The sequence below is a fragment of the Thamnophis sirtalis genome, unplaced genomic scaffold, assembly GCF_051295495.1.
Source record: "Thamnophis sirtalis isolate CommonGarterSnake01/CBP01778 unplaced genomic scaffold, rThaSir2_p1.2 scaffold_2, whole genome shotgun sequence".
Lineage (NCBI taxonomy): Eukaryota > Metazoa > Chordata > Lepidosauria > Squamata > Natricidae > Thamnophis > Thamnophis sirtalis.
The window spans coordinates 66,684,935-66,705,375 of NW_028261382.1; positions in this window are offsets into that span (position 1 = coordinate 66,684,935).

Consider the following 20,441-nt stretch of genomic DNA (forward strand, 5'->3'; position numbering starts at 1 on the left):
TAAATAAAATAAAACTCAAACTCAAATAGAAACCCAATATACCTCTTCCGCTCTCCATACACCTCTTTCTTCCGCCCCCCCCTCCAACTTACTATCTTCCCTCCATCATTCCCCTCTACCCTACTTCCCCTCCCCCTCTACCACTCCTCTCTCCCAGTCCACTCCCTCCCTTCCTTCTCACCCTCCCATCCTCTCTCCCGCCCTCTCTACCCCTCTTCCTTCTATCCCACTCCTCCTCCCCTTGGTGTATTTCTACTATATGTCAATGTATTCAGCTTGTCCTATTTTACGGAGAAATTAAAGAGAAACAGTATACATGTAAAATCACATTACGTTGAAATCTAACTCATAGTATATGCCCCCGCCTCCCCTACCCTCCCCCCCTAACACCCCACCTCCTTCCCCCCCCCCCCGACTTCCCAGAGCCCGTACACGGTATAGATTTTTAACAAACACAGTCTAAAATATATTGAGACAAAAGAAATAAAAAAAGAGGTTAATAACATCTCTACATTGATCTTAGCTTCTTCCTGTTACACTAACTTTGAACAGTTTAACTCATTCCTGATCCTAAGCGTAGACTATCTGGAATTTCTTAGTCCCGTATTTGTTTTGTATATAGTCAATCCATTTTTTCCAGTCTCGTTTATATCTCTCATTAAGATATGCCGATATTTTAGCCATCTCGGCTAAGTTTGTAACTTTCAATGTCCATTCTTGAGTTGTAGGCAAGTCTTCCTTCTTCCAGTATTGCACCACCAACGGTCTTGCCGCCATTATTAGGTGCAGAACCGAGTTAGTCTCTACCACTGTAAAGTCAGTACATATACCTAGTAAAAATAACTGAGGAGTAAACTTTATCCTTCTTTTAAAGATATTTTGCATAATCCACCATATTTTTATCCAAAATGCCTTAACCTTTTGACAGGTCCACCATATATGAAAATATGTAGCATCGAGAGAACCACACCTCCAACATTTAGGCTGTACATTCGGATGCATAGAAGCCAGCTTTTTAGGATCTAAATGCCATCTATGGAACATAAAAATTTTCTCTCAGGTTTTGAGCTTGTGTAAATTTCACATTTCTTACCCATATTCTTTCCCATGTATCCAACATTATTGGTTCTTCAATATTTTGAGCCCACTTTATCATACAATCATTGACTAATTCTGTTTCTGAATCCATCTGTATTAGTACATTATATATCCTCTTTATATGCATTAAGCTTTGATCTCTTATTTGTTTAAACATATTATCCTCAACTTGGATAAAACCAATTTTTTGATCTATTTTCCACCTGGCCTGTAATTGCCCATACTGAAACCATGTTTGAACTACCTTCTCCTCTTTTAATACCTCTAAAGATTTTAGTTGTAGAACCCCCCTTTCCAAAATGAGAAGCTGTCTGTAGGTAGTTCTATCCTGTTTTTGTGCTATATTCATATTTTCAATCACATGTCTAGGAATTCCCCACATGGGTATCTTGTCATTTAATTTATATTGGTATTTTTTCCAGACCCGAAGTAAAGCATTTCTTAAAATATGACTTTTAAAATTCTTATCCAATTTTTTGTTGAATAACAGATAAGCATGCCAACGATATACCAGATTGTGTCCCTCGATATTCAGTATTCTATCATTAGTTAAATGAGTCCAATCACTAATTACAGATAGCGCCACTGCATCATAATATAGTTTTAGATTAGGATATTTCAAGCCTCCTCTCTGACGTACATCTTGCATTATTTTCATCTTTACCCTCGGCTTCTTTCCTGCCCATACAAATTTGTTGATACCCTTCTGCCATTCTAAAAGATTCGCATCTTTTTTAAGTATAGGTAACATTTGGAAGAGAAATAAAAATTTTGGTAGGATGTTCATTTTCACTACCGCTATTCTACCCAACAAAGATAAGTCCAATTTCTCCCATTTTTTCATCTCTATCTGTATACTATGCCAAAGTGGTTCATAATTATCCTTGTATAATTTCCCGTTTGAGGTTAAAATATTAACCCCAAGATATTTGACTTTTTTGACTACCTCACATCCTAGCATCCCTCCTAGTTCTTCCTTTTGTTTAGTATTCATATTTATAGCTAATATTTTGGTTTTTCCTAAATTTATTTTAAAACCAGACACTTGACCATATTGATTAATCGTATTCCTTAAAACCATACTGGATTCCTGCGGTTGTTCCAATATTATGACCAAATCATCCGCAAAAGCGCGGACTCTGTATTCTTGCTGCCTAATCTTGATCCCTTTTAGACCATCCAAGCCCCGTATTTTATTCAACAATACTTCCAAAATTATAATAAACAATAGTGGGGACAAAGGACAGCCCTGTCTTGTACCTTTTCCAATTTGAAAAGCATCTGTTAAACTTCCATTGACTATGATTTGTGCTGTTTGCTGTTGGTATATTGCTTTAATTGACTGTAAAAAGCTATCTCCTATCTGCATTTTTTGCAATATCTTCAACAGAAATTGCCAGTTAACTCGATCAAAGGCCTTCTCAGCATCCAAAAATACGAACGCAGCAGGAATTTGATTGTTCTTTCCCAAATATTCTAATGCATTAATAATTAATCTAACATTACTTTTCATCTGTCTCCCCTGTATAAAACCTGTTTGGTCAGTGTGTATCAATTGTTGAATAACCAGCATTAACCTATTTGCTAGTATTTTAGTAAAAATTTTATAATCTACATTAAGTAATGAGATAGGTCTATAATTTTTTGGTTGGGTAGTATCTTGATCTTCTTTGGGTATCAAAGATATAAACGCTGTCTTCCAAGATGGAGGCACCATACCTTCCATTTGAATCTTATTAAATAATTCTCTAAGAGGTTCTACCATTTCTAACTGTAAATTTTTATAGTAAACCGCTGTCAAACCATCTGTACCTGGTGTTTTCCCTAACTTTAGTTGCTTAATTACCTGCAAAATTTCCCCCGAGGTTATTGGTTGGTTCAATTTTTGCCTGTGCTCTTCTCTAACTGAGGGTATTTTCTCTTTATCTAAGTATTTGTCTATATCTACACCATTAATTTTATCCCCTTTATACAATTCTGTAAAAAATTCCCAAAATGCCTTTTGAATCTCCTCCTTTTGAAACACCTCCTTCCCTCTATAAATCAGTTTGGTTATATTTCAAGTTTTCCTTTTTTTCCTAATCTGATACGCTAACCATCTGCCAGGTTTGTTTGCGTTACAGAAAGTATTGTGTTTTGCATATAATAAACTAGTGGCTACCTGGTCAGAGATCAACATGTCAAATTGAGATTTTAATATGGCAATTGCTTCCTTAACCTTTGTATCGCCTGGCTTCATTGTTAACTCCAACTCTTTCCTCTTAATTTCCTCTTCCAATTCTGTTCGTTTTAGCCCCTCTCATATACGCTTTGCTTGCATCCCATACGAATTCCATAGGTGTACCCTTATTCATATTCAAAACAAAGTATTCAGATAACAATTTTTTACAATCATTAATGTACTTTTCATGTCTGAATAATTTTCATTCAATCTCCAAGACCTTCTTGCCTGCACTGCCCTTCCCAATTCCATCCAAACTGGGTTATGATCCGAAAGGACCCTAGCTGCAATCTTTGTCCTCTTCACCCTAGAAAGCAAATCATTAGTGATTAGTATAAAATCAATCCTTGAAAGGGATTGATGTCTATCAGAGAAGAAGGTGAAGTCATATCCCTCTGCGTTTCTTTCTCGCCAAATATCTCTCAATTCAAAGTTGTCCATCATGTCAAAAAAAGGTTTGGGTAGCTTAGCTCACATTTGGTGTTTGGGCGAGAGGTCTTCTTATCTCTTTTAGTATCTATCACACCGTTCCAATCACCCAGTAGTATACAAGACCTATAGTCCCACTGTACTAATTTAGCATGAAGATTTCTATAGAATCCGTCTTGCTGTTGATTAGGAGCATAAATTCCCAAAAGTAATGTCTTTTTCCCTTCTAAGATTAGATCTAGTGTGATATATCTTCCAAAGGGATCTGCTTCAATTAGCTCAGCTTTGATGTCTTTTCTTAAGTATACGACTATACCATTTTTCTTTTCCATAGCAGAGGCTGCAAAATGTTGACCAAGTTTTGAGTTAATCCAATATTTTTGATCAGTTGATTTGATATGAGTTTCTTGCAAACAAATTATATCATTCTTAAACTGTTTAAGATAGTGAAATATTTTCTTTCTCTTCTGTGGAGAATTCAGTCCATTGATGTTCCATGTTAAAATCTTAGTTGTCATCTTTGGTTACCTGAAGCTTTTTTAGAGCCTCCTGCATGGCCTGTTTAACCTTTGGCCTAGCTCCTCCCACGGCTTCTGAGCTTGTTGCTGTAACTCCTTGATCGATGGCCGGTGATTGTTGAGGTTGTTGCCTTTTAGCTTGTTTTTCCATTCGTCTGGTAATCATACGGCTGGGTCTTTGTTCCATAACACCTTGCCCTTCTGGGGAGGGGAGATGATCCATCTTCTCTGGTAGTTGTATGTTTTGCTGTCTGTCTTGTCCTTCTTGTGGTCTTTCTCCAGATCCAGAAGGGGCAGGGTGTCCTGCCTTCAAAATATTGTGATAAAAATCTCGGGCTTTCCATACGGAGTTGAGACGATATCTTTGCCTGTCAAATGTAAGTATAATACCAAATGGCGCATCCCATCTGTACTGTATCTGACGGTTTCTGAGTTCTTCCACTAAAAAAGCATAGTCCCTCCTGGCTCTTAGCATTTGAGGTGGTATTTCTTTCAAAACAGTCAAATCCTGGCCCCCAATTTGGAGCCTAGTGTTATAAGACTCTTGTAGTATCATGTTTCTGAGCTCTCTTGTAGTGAAATATATAACTATATCTCGGGGGAGTTGCTTCTGTTTTGCCACCCAAGAATTAGCGCGATAAATTTTATCGATCTGCCAGTCAAAGTTAGACCCGGTCTTCCCGCCAGCAATTCAACTGGCTCGTCGCCATTTTAGATGCCTCTTTAAATAGATAAAATAACGGAAGAGGATCTTGTAGCAAAGAAGCTAGATTTAAATAAACAATTAATGCTCTCACATACAAATTCTGCTCGTTTTGAAATCAAATTCAATCTTTGAACTGAGTGGGAGGGAAGCTTACTTGGGGCTGCAAGGCAGCCGGAGAATTCCAGCGCGGAGCAGTTCTGCCTTCAGCTGCCCCCCCTTCTCTTCACAGACACAGAAGCTGCAAAGATCAGAAAGGCATTTGCTTGACAAAACCTCTCTCCTTTCCCTTCTTTTCCTGAAGAGGAAGGTGTCTGTCAGATGTCTGATAGATGATCATCTTAATAGATAATGCCACTGGTAATACGGGAGCAGCTGTGTTTAGCTGCTACCATCAGTAAGTCCCGCCCAGGAAGTCCAAGTCCTCAGCATGGAGTATCTTAATGAATACGATTAACCAATATGGTCAAGTGTCTGGCTTTAAAATAAATCTAGGGAAAACAAAAATACTAGCTATAAATATGAATACTAAACAAAAGGAAGAACTAGGAGGAATGATAGGATGTGAAACAGTTAAGAAGGTCAAATACTTGGGAGTTAATATTTCAACCTCAAATGGGAAATTATATAAGTATAATTATGAACCACTTTGGCATAGTATACAGACAGAGGTGAAAAAATGGGAAAAGTTGCAGTTATCTTTGTTGGGAAAAATAGCAGCAGTGAAAATGAATATCTTACCTAAATTTTTATTTCTTTTCCAAATGCTACCTATACTTTAAAAAGATGCGAACCTGCTAGAATGGCAGAAGGGTTTTAATAAATTTGTATGGGCAGGAAAGAAGCCAAGAGTAAAGCTAAAAATAATGCAAGATGTGCGTGAGAGGGGAGGTTTGAAATTACCCAACCTAAAATTATATTATGATGCAGTAGTATTATCTGTAATTAGTGATTGGATTGACGTATCTAATGATAGGATACTTAATATCGAGGGACATGATTTGGTACATGGCTGGCATGCTTACCTGTTATACAACAAAAAAGTGGACAAAAATTTTAAAAGTTATATTTTAAGGAATGCTTTACTGTGGGTTTGGAAAAAATATCAATACAAATTAAATGACAATGTGGGCAATTCCTAGACACGCAATAGAAAATATGAACATAGCACAAAAACAGGATATAATTATTTACAGACAGCTTCTTACCCTAGAAAGGGGTGTATTACAACAAAAATCCTTAGATGTATTAAAAGAGGAAAAGGTAATTCAAACCTGGTTCCAGTATGGACAGCTACAGGCCAGGTAGAAAACAGATCAAAAAATTGGTTTCATGCAAGTCGAGGATAATTTATTTAAACAAATAAGAGATCAAAGTTTAATGCATATAAAGAGGATATACAATGTATTAGTACAGATGGATTCCGAAACAGAACTAGTTAAAGATTGTATGATAAAGTGGGCTCAAAATATTGAAGAACCAATAATGTTGGATACATGGGAAAGAATTTGAGTAAGAAATGTAAAATTTACACAAGCCCAAAACCTGAGAGAAAGTTTTTACAAGATATTCTATAGATGGCATTTAGATCCTAAAAAGTTGGCTTCTATGTATCCGAAATTACAACCCAAATGTTGGAGATGTGTTCTCTCGATGCTACATATTTCCACATATGGTGGACTTGCCAAAAGTTTAAGGCATTTTGGATAAAAAATATGGTGGATTATGCAAAATGTTCTTTAAAAAAGGATAAAGTTTACTCCTCAGTTATTTTTGTTAGGTAATAGCAATAGCAGTAGACTTATATACCGCTTCATAGGCCTTTCAGGCCTCTCTAAGCGGTTTACAGAGAGTCAGCATATTGCCCCCAACAATCTGGGTCCTCATTTTACCCACCTCGGAAGGATGGAAGGCTGAGTCAACCCTGAGCTGGTGAGATTTGAACCGCTGACCTGCTGATCTAGCAGTAGCCTGCAGTGCTGCATTTAACCACTGCGCCACCTTGGTATAATTACTGATTGTATAGTGGTAGAGATTAACTTGATTTTGCACTTAATAACGGCAGTAAGGCTGTTGGTGGCGCAATACTGGAAGAAGGAAGACTTGCCTACAATTCAAGAATGGACATTGAAAGTCACAAATTTAGCCGAGATGGCTAAAATATTTGCATATCTTAAGGACCATTCAAATGAGAGATATAAACAAGACTGGAAAAAATGGATTGATTATATATAAAATAAATACGGGACTAAGAAATTCCAGATAGCTTATGCTTAAGATCAGGAATGATTTAAATTGTTTAAAGTTAGTTTAGCAAGGAGGAGCTAAGTTCAATGTAAAGATGTTATTAATTTCTTATTCTTTTTCCCCCAATATATTTTAGAATCTGTTTGTTAAAAATCTACACCGTGTACGGGTTCTGGGAAGTCGGGGGGGGGGGGTAGGGTGGGGGGGTTGGGGGGGAGGGTGGGTGGGAGGGATATATCAGGTTTGATGAAACGTGTTAGATTTTAATGTAATTTGATCCCATATGTATACTGTTTTTTTTCTTTCTTTTCTTCTTATATTTTCATTACTATTATTACTATTTTTTCTTTAAAACTAGGTTATGTTAAGCATATTGACATGTAGCGGAAATACACCAAGGAGAGGAGGAGTGGGAAATAGAAGGGAGAAGAAAGATGGGAAGAGGAGGATAGGAGAGAGGGTAAGGGGGGAAGATGAGAAGGATAAGGAGGAGTGGGCACTTCCTCCTTGGCTGGGGATGCGGGTCTTGCAGCTCTCTGCAACTGTGCAATTTGATCCGACATGACAGCCATCTGCTGTGCGAGCTGCATCTGGGCATCATGCAATTGCTCCATATTTAATGAAATGGAGGTTTATCTGGCTGGAGTCAATCTGTTCTGATCCCCCCTTGACAGCTCGTTAACAAACGCAGACAAACAAGGCTTAAGAGGACTTTTTATCAGTTTTTCAGTTCAAACTGGCTTCGAGCCCAGAAAATAACATAAAAAACTCTGATAAGAATTCCAAAAAATACGCTTACAAGCAAGATGGACTTCTTCCGAAGTCTTCACGGAACAGTTTTACATGAAAACATCAAAGCATTTCTCCAAATGTAACAGGCATAATCACGAGTAATAAGCCAGCAATGCTGTACCAGACACGGAACACACGAAGGAACGAAGGAACATATGTTGCCTCCAGCAACTGGGGCGTGGCAGCATCTGTCCTTTTATCTCCAAACTTGCTTCTAACCACTCCCAACTGCCTAATGGATCTTGATCCTTTAAAAAGCTCTCAGCAGAACTGCTGAATCACCACACTGAATTTTGTATCCTGAAAAATCTCTCAGCATAACTGCTGAGTCACAACAGTATACATGTGAGTGTGTGTTGTGAAAATGAAAATGGAAATAAAATATTCATTAAGAATACTCAGCATGGAGAAGGGATGTCTTATAAAGTCAACCTATTGAATACTCTATTCAAATAAGAATCTTTTGTTACCCTTTTTTCTGTCTGGCAGCCTGACCCCCAAATTGGTCTGCAGCTCCTGAGTGTCCTGAGGGTCTCAGGGTGTCCTGAGTCGGGAAAACTAAAAAACCACTCCATTTGGTGAGCTGAGATTTCCCTGAGGACGTACACCAAAGTGTATCTCAGAATTGGCAGAATAACTAAATTCAACTAGAAAACGTTATTTTTGACCCAGAGATCAGACTCAAACAACAGACACATATTAGTGGTGTGCTGAGTCGGGAAAACTAAAAAACCACTCCATTCGGTGATCAGAGCTTTCCCTGAGGAGTTAGACCAAAGCGTATCTCAGAATTGGCGAAAGAACTCAATTCAACCAGAAAGTGTTACTTTTGAACCAAAGCTCAGATTAGAAGAACAAACACCTATTAGGGGTGTCCTGAGTCAAGAAAGCTAAAAAACTACTCCATTTGGTGATCTGAGGTTTCCCTGAGGAGTTATACCAGTGTATCTCAGAATTGGCAGAATAACTCAATTCAACTAGTAACCTAGTAACTAGGTTACTTTTGACCCAGAGATCAGATTCGAACAACAGACACATATTAGTGGTGTCCTGAGTCGGGAAAACTAATAAAACCACTACGTTCGGTGATCAGAGCCTTTCCCTGAGGAGTTAGACCAAAGAGTATCTCAGAATTGGCAGAATTAGTCAATGTCAGCACTTGTTCATTGGATAATCAGGAAAGAAAACCACAAGACTCCATTGATAGAAATCAAGTGTACTTTTACTAATTATAAATGAACAGAAGCGAAGCAAAGCGAAATCTGATTATTTAGGCGTGAAAGCGAATAATATATTGTATAATTCATTCCCCTCCCCTTGGCATCCCAATTACAGTCCAATCATAATTCTCCCAAGTATCAGGTGTGAGATAACTTCGAAAGGCATCATCAGGATGGAATGCCGGTGCCGTTGGCCTTGGCGGGAACCTTCCTCCGCATGCGCAGTAAGGTGGACAGTTCAAACTCCAGAATCTTCCTCCAGCACAACAGTTATTCCCCTCCCAAATACCATGCCCCCCTCCCCTTTTCAATGGCAGCCGAAGCAGCAGCAAAGCAGAGGCTAACATCCGGCCCTCCTCCGGAAAAAGGTGGTCAGATCTGGAAAAACGACAAAGCACAAACAAAGAGACGAACAACAAGAAACGAAAAGCGAAAAACAGGGGGGGGGGGGAGAGAGAAAAAGTCAGGATACATGGAACAACTAAGTCTTGTCAGGATAAGTAGAATAGAATTGGCGGAGCAGCTCAGGGGCCCGGACATGTGATTTGTCCACCCACTCGGCATGAGACGGGGGAAAATGCTTCCAAGCCACCAGGTACTGAACACTATTCCGCCGTCTGCGAGAGTCCAAAATTTCCCGAATCTCAAAATTCTGTTCACCATCAATCAACAGGGGGGCAGGTGGCGGATCCACCGGCGGACATAAAGATGAAAAGCGTAGAGGTTTAATGAGATTAACGTGGAAAACAGGATACACGTGGTGAGGTGCTTAGGCAACTGCAAGCGAACTGAAACAGGATTGATGACTTTGACGATAGGAAACGGGCCAACATGCTTAGGCCCTAACTTCTTGGATTTCTGCGTAGTTTGAAGGAACTTCGTGGACAGATAAACTTGATCACCCACTTTGTAATCAGAAGGCCGAGCACGTTTCTTATCTGCCTTCTTATGCGATGCGCAGCATCTAAAGTCCGAAGTGCTAAAGGCCAAACATGCTGAAGACAATCACTCCACTCAGAGATTGATGAAACTCGCGGCTGCTCCCGAGGAACTTCGGGAATAGGAACAAAATCCTGTCCAGACACCACCCGGAAAGGGGTGAAGCCAGTCCTGCTATGCACAGAATTATTATAAGCCACCTCCGCATGCGGTAACAAGTCCACCCAATCATCTTGTTGGTAGTTGATGAAACAATGTAAATTGCAATGTAAATATTGCTCTAGAACAGAATTAGTCCTCTCACAAGCCCCATTAGTCTGAGGGTGGTGGGTGGAGCTTAAGCCCTGGGCGGAGCCAATCCGTTTAAGAAACTCCCTCCAGAACACTGAGGTGAATTGTACGCCCCTATCTGAAATGATGCGATCAGGAATCCCATGTAAACGGTAAACGTGAGAAATGAACATTTTTGCGAGGGCTTTAGCAGAAGGAATCTTGGGGCAAGGTATAAAATGAACTTGCTTGGAGAACAAGTCAGTAACCACCCAGATAACAGTGTGCCCCTGGCTCTCAGGAAGGTCGACAATGAAGTCCATAGAGATCTCCTTCCACGGGGTGACAGGGCGAGCTACAGTCTGGAGTAAACCCTGTGGTTTTCCAGGAGGGTGTTTAGCGGCAGCACAAACGGGACAACTGGCGACATAAAGCTCAATGTCCTTTTTCAAAGAAGGCCACCAAAACTGCCGTTTCACGAGATGCAGCGTCTTCACGAACCCAAAATGCCCTGCCATCCTGGAATCATGAGCCCGTTGGAGAACCACCAGACGAAGAGAGGCAGGGATGTAAAGTTTTGCCCCAATCCATGGCAAGTCATCTCTCATGGTGCATTCACCTTCATGCTGCTGGAACTAATCATCATGAGTAAGGGCGTTCTTGAGATTGGAAAGAAAATCCTGAGACACGTAAACCTTAGAATGTGCCTGTTGTCTAGTAACCACAGGAGCCGCGAGGCTTGACGTGGGAACAACCAGCTGGACCACGCTGAGCTTAGAGCAGTTGTACTGAGGGAGCCTGGACAAAGCATCAGCCATGAAGTTCTTCCCCCCCAGGATGTACTTCAGTGTGAAATTAAAACGATTAAAATGCTGAGCCCAGCACATCTGCTTTGGGGAAAGTCTCCTGGGAGTTCTTAAAGCTTCCAAATTTTTATGGTCAGTCCACACCTCAAACGGGTGCTTAGCACCCTCTAGGAAATGGTGCCATGTGGCTAAAGCCCAACGAACAGCAAATGCCTCCTTCTCCCAGATTGCCCACCGTCTTTCTGTGTCAGTGAGTTTGAGAGAGGTGTATGCACAAGGTTGTAATTTACCTTGATCATTTGTCTGAAGCAATACTGCCCCCACCACCACGGTGCTGGCATCAGCTTGAACTATAAATGGTTTGTCCATGTCCGGGTGCTTCAGAACCGGTCCCTCAGCAAAAAGGCATTTTAACTTCTCAAAAGCAGCTTGACACTCCATGGTCCAATCCAGTGGCTTGCTAGGCCTGGGTTTTGGGCCATCTTTGGACTTCAACAAGTTAGTGATGGGAAGAGCTATCTTAGCAAAAGAAGGGATGAATTGGCGATAGAAATTGGCAAAACCTAAAAATTTCTGCAACTGCCTGCGTGTACGAGGCACCTCCCACTCAGTGACCGCTTTGACTTTAGTGGGGTCCATCTCCACACCCACGTGGGATATACGATAGCCAAGGTAGTCTACCTTTTCCTGATGAAATTCACATTTGGACAATTTGGCATACAGCTCCGCGGCTCAGAGCTTCTTCAGCACTGTACGAACTAACTTGACGTGTTCGTCACGTGTTTGCGTGTAAATAAGGATATCGTCCAAATATACGATAACGCCCTTGTAGAGGTGGTCATGCAAAACCTCATTAATTACTTTTGAACCAAAGCTCAGATTCGAACAACAAACACCTATTAGTTGTATTCTGAGTCGGGAAAGCTAAAAAATCACTTCATTCGGTGATCAGAGTATTCACTGAGGAGTTAGACCAAAGCGTATCTCAGAATTGGCGAAAGAACTCAATTCAACCAGAAAGTGTTACTTTTGAACCAAAGCTCAGATTCGAACAACAAACACCTACTAGGGGTGTCCTGAGTCGGGAAAGCTAAAAAACCACTCCGTTTGGTGATCAGAGCTTTCCCTGAGGAGTTAGACTAAAGCGTATCTCAGAATTGGTGAAAGAACTCAATTCAACCAGAATAACTCAATTCCACTAGAAAACATTAATTTTGACCCAAAGCTCAGATTTGAACAACAAATACATATTAGTGATATCCTGATTTGGGAAAGCTAAAAAAAAACACTCAATTCGGTGTTCAGAGCTTTCCCTGAGGAGTTAGACCAAAGCGTATCTCAGAATTGGTGAAGGAACTCAATTCAACCAGAAAGTGTTACTTTTGCACCAAAGCTCAGACTCACACAACAAACACCTATTAGGGGTGTCCTGAGTTGGGAAAGCTAAAAAACCACTCCATTTGGTGATTTGAGGTTTCCCTGAGGAGTTATACCAAAGTGTATCTCAGAATTGCCAGAATAACTCAATTCAACTAGAAAATGTTACTTTTGACCCAGAGCTCAGATTCGAACAACAAACACATATTAGTGGTATCCTGAGTCGGGAAAACTAAAAAACCACTCCATTTGGTGATCAGAGCTTTCCCTGAGGAGTTAGACCAAAGCGTATCTCAGAATTGGTGAAGGAACTCAATTCAACCAGAAAGTGTTACTTTTGAACCAAAGCTCAGATTCGAACAACAAACACCTATTAGGGGTATCCTGAGTTGGGAAAGCTAAAAAACCACTCCTTTTGGTGAGCTGAGGTTTCCCTGAGGACTTACACCAAAGTGTATCTCAGAATTGGCAGAATAACTCAATTCAACTAGAAAACGTTACTTTGACCCAGAACTCAAATTCGAACAACAAACACATATCAGTGATATCCTGAGTTGGGAAAGCTAAAAAACCACTCCATTCGGTGATCAGAGCTTTCCCTGAGGAGTTAGACCAAAGCGTATCTCAGAATTGGCGAAAGAATTCAACCAGAAAGTGTTACTTTTGCACCAAAGCTCAGACTCGGACAACAAACATCTGTTAGGGGTATCCTGAGTTGGGAAAGCTAAAAAACCACTCCATTTGGTGATTTGAGGTTTCCCTGAGGAGTTATACCAAAGTGTATCTCAGAATTGCCAGAATAACTCAATTCAACTAGAAAATGTTACTTTTGACCCAGAACTCAAATTCGAACAACAAACACATATCAGTGATATCCTGAGTTGGGAAAGCTAAAAAACCACTCCATTCGGTGATCAGAGCTTTCCCTGAGGAGTTAGACCAAAGCGTATCTCAGAATTGGCGAAAGAACTCAATTCAACCAGAAAGTGTTACTTTTGAACCAAAGCTCAGATTCGAACAACAAACACCTATTAGGTTTAGGTTTCGTTTTATTTATATGCCTCCCTATTCCCAGCGGGACTCCCGGCGGCTCACAAACCCAAGGGGGGAAGGGAAACACAAAAACTATAAATACAAGCATTTAAAAATAACCAACAGACACACAAATCGAGAGGGGAAGGGGACTCATCAACCCCAGGCCTGCCGACACAGCCAGGTTTTAGCGGCTTTTCGGAAGGCCTGGAGAGAGGTGAGGGTCCGAATCTCTGCGGGGAGTTCGTTCCAAAGGGTCGGAGCTGCCACAGGGAAGACCCTCCCCCGGGTAGTAGCCAGATGGCATTGGCTGGTAGATGGAACCCGGAGGGTTATAAATTTCAATTTGCTTCGCTTCTCAGTCAAAGGGTCATCAAAGCGTCGTCGGAAAGCCTCCATAAATCGATTGAAATCCCCCAGGAGGGGGGAGGCAGACATATGTAAAGCCGTGGACCAGGTAGCTGCTTCGCCGTCTAAGGATAGGAGAACCATTCTCACCCTCATGCCATCTGTCTCAAAATCACAGCCATAAATCTCCATGTAATTAAAAACCTGCATAATAAAAGAGGCCAGGCTGGCAGAATCTCCATTGTATCGCACAGGCAGGGGAGGGATTTTGGCCATCCTGTGCCTTCGGGGAGGTGGGGCCCCCGGTCCAGCAAAACCTCTAGCCGCCGGGGGTGAAGCAGGTCGAGGGGGGGGGTGAAGCCGCGCGTGGGTACTGTCGCTCCCAGCCCCTCCAGTCTTTCTCATCTTCCCCACTTCTTTCCCCAAAATACCTTTGTCCCCAGTAATCAGGTAATTCACTCCTCTGGGGTTTTCTCACGGCTCCCGTCTCCAGCGTTCGTTGTCGGGGTTGCCTTTGGGTGACCCCTGCATTCCAGCTTGCCTCTTCCTCTCTTTGTCCTACCGAAGTGGACCATCGTGGGGGGGGTGGATCAGGCTGGCTGGATATTTGTAGTTGAAACAAATCTTCATGAAGTGAGAGGTCGGGAGGTCCGGGCTTGTGAAGCGAAAGTTCAGGAGGGCTGGCCCCGCTGGTATCCACATCACAAGTGGCCCCCTCTTCTTCCCTGACCGGTGAAGACATTCCTCCCTTCACGGTAGACGTAGGTCTCCTGGAAAGGGTTTTAAAGAGACTTCGCTTCTTGTCAGCATCCCTCCATTATATAATTAGGAAAGAAAGACCAAGAGATTCCATGTGTTGGAAATCAAAAGTACTTTTACTAATTACAAATGGTTAGCGAGCAGTTGCGAAGCGAAGTCTGTTTAATTAGGCGCGAAAGCAATTGATATATAGAATAGTCGATTCCCCACCCCTTGGGATCATAGCCTCAGGCCAATCATAAGTCCTTCAAGTGTCAGGTGTGAGATAACTTCAAAAGACATCACGAAGATGGAATGTCGAGGCCGTTGGTCCAGGCGGGAAGCACTCACGCATGCGTAATCCAACCATCTGGTAAATACTAGAACGTTCCTCCAGCACATCGAATAACCCCTCCCAAATACCAACCATCCCTCCCCGTTTCATGACAGCTGAAGCAACAGCAAGGCAGAAGCTGACACCAACACTGTGTGTTCTAATGGTTCTTTGGGAGGTAATTGGCAGCAGGCGGTCTCTCAAGTACCGAGGTCCAATACCATGAGGGGCTTTATAAGTGACGACTAGCACCTTGAAGCTTATCCGGAGACCAATCGGTAACCAGTGCAGCTCGCGGAGGATAGGTGTAACGTGGGTGTACCGAGGTGCACCCACAATCACTCGTGTGGCTGCATTCTGGAAGAGCTGAAGGCTCCGAATGCTCTTCAAGGGCTGCCCCATGTAGAGCGCATTGCAGTAGTCCAGTCTTGAGGTCACGAGGGCATGAGTGACTGTTGCGAGTGCCTCCCGGTTCAGGTAGGGACGCAATTGGTGCATCAGGCGAACCTGGGCAAATGCCCCCCTGGTCACAGCCGACAAATGATGTTCTAAGGTCAGCTGTGGGTCCAGGAGGACTCCCAAATTGCGAACCCTGTCTGAGGGGTGTAGAATTTCACCCCCCCAGCCTGAGTGATGGAATGCTAACCAAATTTTTGGGAAGGGAAACACAACAGCCACTCGGTCTTGTCTGGACTGAGCACAAGCTTGTTAACCCCCATCCAGACCCTGACAGCCTCCAGGCACTGGGACATCACATCAACCGCTTCACTGAATTGGCACAGGGTGGACAGATACACCTGGGTATTGTCCGCGTATTGATGGTATTTTATCCCATGCCATCGAATGATCTCACCCAGCGGCTTCATGTAGATGTTAAACAGGAGGGGGGGATAGGACCGAACCCTGTGGGACCCCATATTTCAGGGGCCTTGGGGTTGACCTCTGCCCCCCAACCAACACCGACTCCGACCTGTCCGAGATGTAGGAGGAGAACCACCGAAAGACGGTGCCTCCCACCCCCACCTCTCGTAACCGTCGCAGAAGGATACCATGATCGATGGTATCGAATGCCGCTGAGAGGTCAAGAAGCACTAGGATGGAGGGGTGACCTCCATCCTTGGCTCTCCAGAGATCATCGGTCAGTGCGACCAAAGCACTTTCCATGCTGTAGCCAGGCCTGAATCCGGACTGAAAGGAATCCAGATAATCGGCTTCATCCAAGGACCGTCGGAGCTGAGAGGCTACCACTTTCTCAACAACCTTCCCAATAAAGGGGAGGTTGGAGACTGGATGGTAGTTATTCAAAATGGCTGGATCCAGTGATGGCTTCTTCAGGAGGGGTCTCATCACCGTTGTCTTCAATGCCAGTGGAAAGAAGCCCTCCCAAAGAGAGGCATTCACCATCACCTGGATCCAGCTCCGTGTCACCTCCTTGCTGTTCGCGACCAGCCAGGAGGGGCACGGGTCCAGTACACATGTGGCGGCACTCACTGCTCCCATGGCCTTGTCCACTTCATCAGGAGCAACAAGTTGAAAGTCAGTCCAGAGATGTCGTTCAAGACCTTCCCCCGGTACCCCGGCTGGCTCTGCGCAATTGGAGTCCAGGTCCATCCGAAGCCGAGCAACTTTGTCTGTGAGGAACTGGACATATTCCTCTGCTCTACCTTGTAGGGGGTTATCCGCAACCCTCCCTTTAGGAGGGAGTGGGTCACCCTAAACAAGGCGGCAGGGCGTGACTCAGCAGACACTATCAGAGCAGCAATATAGGTGTTCTTGGCTGTCTGTATTGCCGAGAGGTATGCTCCGATGCAAGCTTTTAATAGTGCTCGGTCTGACTCGGATTTACTGGACCTCCAGCGGCACTCTAGGCGTCTCTTTTGGCGCTTCATCTCCCGGAGGTCCTCAGTAAACCAAGGGACCCTCCTGGATCCACTGCCACGGATCGGCCGTAAAGGCGCAATCCGGTGGAGAGCCTCAGACGCTGCTGAGTTCCAGGTAGAAACTAAGGTCTCCACTGGACTGCAGGTGAGAGTATCAGGCATAACACCAAGCGCCGTCTGGAAACCCTGAGGATCCATAAGATGCCTGGGGTGGAACCACCTAATCGGTGGATTGGTCTCCGAAAGTCGAGCCTCAGTAGGAAGTGGTCCGACCATGACAGACTCCCGGCCCACCATACATACAATCAGTCAATCCCCACAGTACAAGTTAAAAACAAGGAAAACAACAATATTATAATAAAAAGTGGGAACATTCAGTCAACCACAGTCATACCACACACTCTCCATACAATTAAAAATTGTAAAAAATTACAAATGTATAAAAAATTATAAATGCGCAATATAGCCGATTGTATAGTCCGAAAAGGCCACAAAGGGAGTAATGTCCAAACCTCCCACACGAGTGTCCGAGATCCAAGGAGTAGTAGCAGAGACATATAATAATAAACCAGCGATGGTCCAGAGAGAAAGCCAGGAAAAGTCTGAGAGGCAAGTAGGCCACAGGCGGTAAGTAGCGAAAGTTGTAGGGCAAGCCACAGGTGACAGCAGGCCAGCAACACCCCTCCCCTTGGGGACAAAGAACACCCGGGAGCCAGGGAAACCCCATGATAAAAGGGGGGAAGGCCCCACTCCCAGCTGTACCGTGACACTCCCAGTGGAGGCAGCCCGTCAGTAGGCCATCAGGCTAGCAACCCCACCCCCACCCTCACCCTAACCCTAACCTTAATCCTAACCTTAAATTAAATTAACCCCAACCTATAGTTCTAAACTAACCCTACCCTGTCCCTAGCCTGACCCTGCAGCAGCACAAACAGCAGATGGAGGCATCAGACAACCTGGGGGGGGGGGGAATCGGGTCCCCCCAAAACAGTCTCCGATAGCCACCTCCATGGCAGCCAAGACGGTCTCAGCCAGCTCTTCCAGGCTCCAGCAGGCCCCCTCAGCCCCAGTGGTTGGGAAGTATCTGCCTGCCTCTCACCACGGGCGGCACAGCAAAGTTCATGAGATGGTTCAGTTCGCCCAGCTACTTGAGTAATGACACCAACAAAGCTCCACAGCATTCCGTGCTCTCTCTCTGGGTATTCTCAGCATTTACTCCATTTTCAATATTGTCAGCGTTCTCAGCGTTCCCCGCGGTCTTAGCAGAGACAGAGAGGAAAAAAGAGAATGTCGGCCAGGGGGCAGCCAAGGCCGTCCCTAGCTCTTCCCGCAGGCGCAGCAATTCAGCGTTCAGCGTAACAATATGGGGTGGCAATTCAGTCAGTTAGATGGTTTAATAATGGTTTAATAGTCCTTCAAACGGAGGTAGCCGCAACCATAATGGCCCAGGGCAGTTGTAACCCTCCGTTACACAGTCGCAGTGCAATCCCAGCACTCTTCCAGCCTCTCCAGTCCCTTCAGTCCCCCCCAAGCACTCTCTACACTAGTGCATAATGGTGGTTTACCCAAAACTCCGCCAGCGCTGTCCCCAGCTTAATGCATGCTGGGGGCTGCCGTCCGTAGAGGGGGGGGCCGTCTGAGAGGCTGTCTGCGACGCTGAAGCCGCCCGTAACCACCAGGTATGCCGCTGCCCATCCCAAGCCTCGAGGGCAGCGTTTCTCCTAAACCGTCGTCCGCATGGAGGGGGGGCGTCGTCTGCGAAGCCGAAAACGCCGAGGACGCCGCAGCTGTCAGGATCGCTGAGGCCCATCGCAAAGCCGGTAGGGCGATGCCTCAAGCGAACGCCACTTCTCCTGGCTAGTCAGAGGGTCTCCTCCAAATCCCCCGCCGAAGAGAAGTCTTGCGTTCGGTGGGAGGCTCAATTTTGGCTGATTTCGGCTTGCTCCCCAGCAGAGCGAAAATCCCGAGCAGCCCAAGAACTCATTGTCTCCTGGTGTCTGGCTGAAAGTACCCCAGTTGGCTTTCATAGCTAAGGCAGGACTAGAACTCGTTAAAGGTGTCCTGAGTCGGGAAAGCTAAAAAACCACTCCATTTGGTGATCTGAGGTTTCACTGAGGAGTTAGACCAAAGAGTATCTCAGAATTGGTGAAAGAACTCAATTCAACCAGAAAGTGTTACTTTTGAACCAAAGCTCAGATTCGAACAACAAACACCTATTAGGGGTTTCCTGGGTCGGGAAAGCTAAGAAACTACTCCATTTGGTGATCTGAGGTTTCCCTGAGGAGTTACACCAAAGAGTATCTCAGAATTGGCAGAATAAGACAATTCCACTGGAAAACGTTACTTTTGACCCAGAGATCAGATTCAAACAACAAACACATATCAGTGGTGTCCTGAGTCACGAAAGCTAAAAAACCACTCCATTCGGTGATTAGACCAAAGCGTCTCTCAGAATTGGCGAAAGAACTTAATTCAACCAGAAAGTGTTACTTTTGCACCAAAGCTCAGATTCGAACAACAAACACCTATTAGGGGTTTCCTGAGTCGGGAAAGTTAAGAAACTACTTCATTTGGTGATCTGAGGTTTCCCTGAGGAGTTACACCAAAGTGTATCTCAGAATTGGCAGAATAACTCAATTCACATAGAGAACGTTACTTTTATTAATAAAATATTTTATTCAATTTTTCAATTTTCACATTCCATTTGCAATCATTTATACACAGGGTATTTACTATAAGAAAAGAAGAAAAAAAAAGAAAAAAGGAATAAAACGAACAAATAAAAAGGAAACACAACTCATCATTCACAACCCCAGCTAACCCTTGCATCCTCCATACACCCCATCTACCCCCTCCAACTTTCCTTTCTCCCTCTAACACTCCGCTCCTACTTCCCTTTCCCCTCAAACCTTCCTTCTCCCCTTACTCCCCAGACACCCTCCTTACATACTCCTTACATTCCCCTTACTCCTTCCTTACTCCTCCCTCTTCCTTCCCTCTACCTCCCTCCTTGGTGTATGCCTTTATTCGAGTGTTGTTTGATCTAATAAAAGTAAAATGAACCAAGGAAAAAATAATAATAATAATAATAATAATTAAAAAAAAAGAACCACCGTATATAAATACATTCTTGTTTTTATTAAGACTATGTTAACACCCCCCCACCCCACCCCCCACAATCCCCATCCCTAATCCTCCCGGCTTCCCAGGGCCCACACCTGGCACTACCTTCTATCTAAAATATCTTGTATACATATGGATTAAAAAATAAAAGTAATATATCAAAAGAAAAAGAAAAGCAGAGAAAGAAAAAAAAGGAAAAAAAGAAAAGAGAAAAGAGAAAAAAGAAAAAAAGAAACCACTCTTTGTGTTGATCTCAGCCCCCCATCTTTATCTATGCTTAAATAGTATAAATCATTCTATCTATATTTTATTCTCGTCTCTTACTTCTTTGCTATTTACCCCGATCTTCTGTAGACTCTCCCGTTC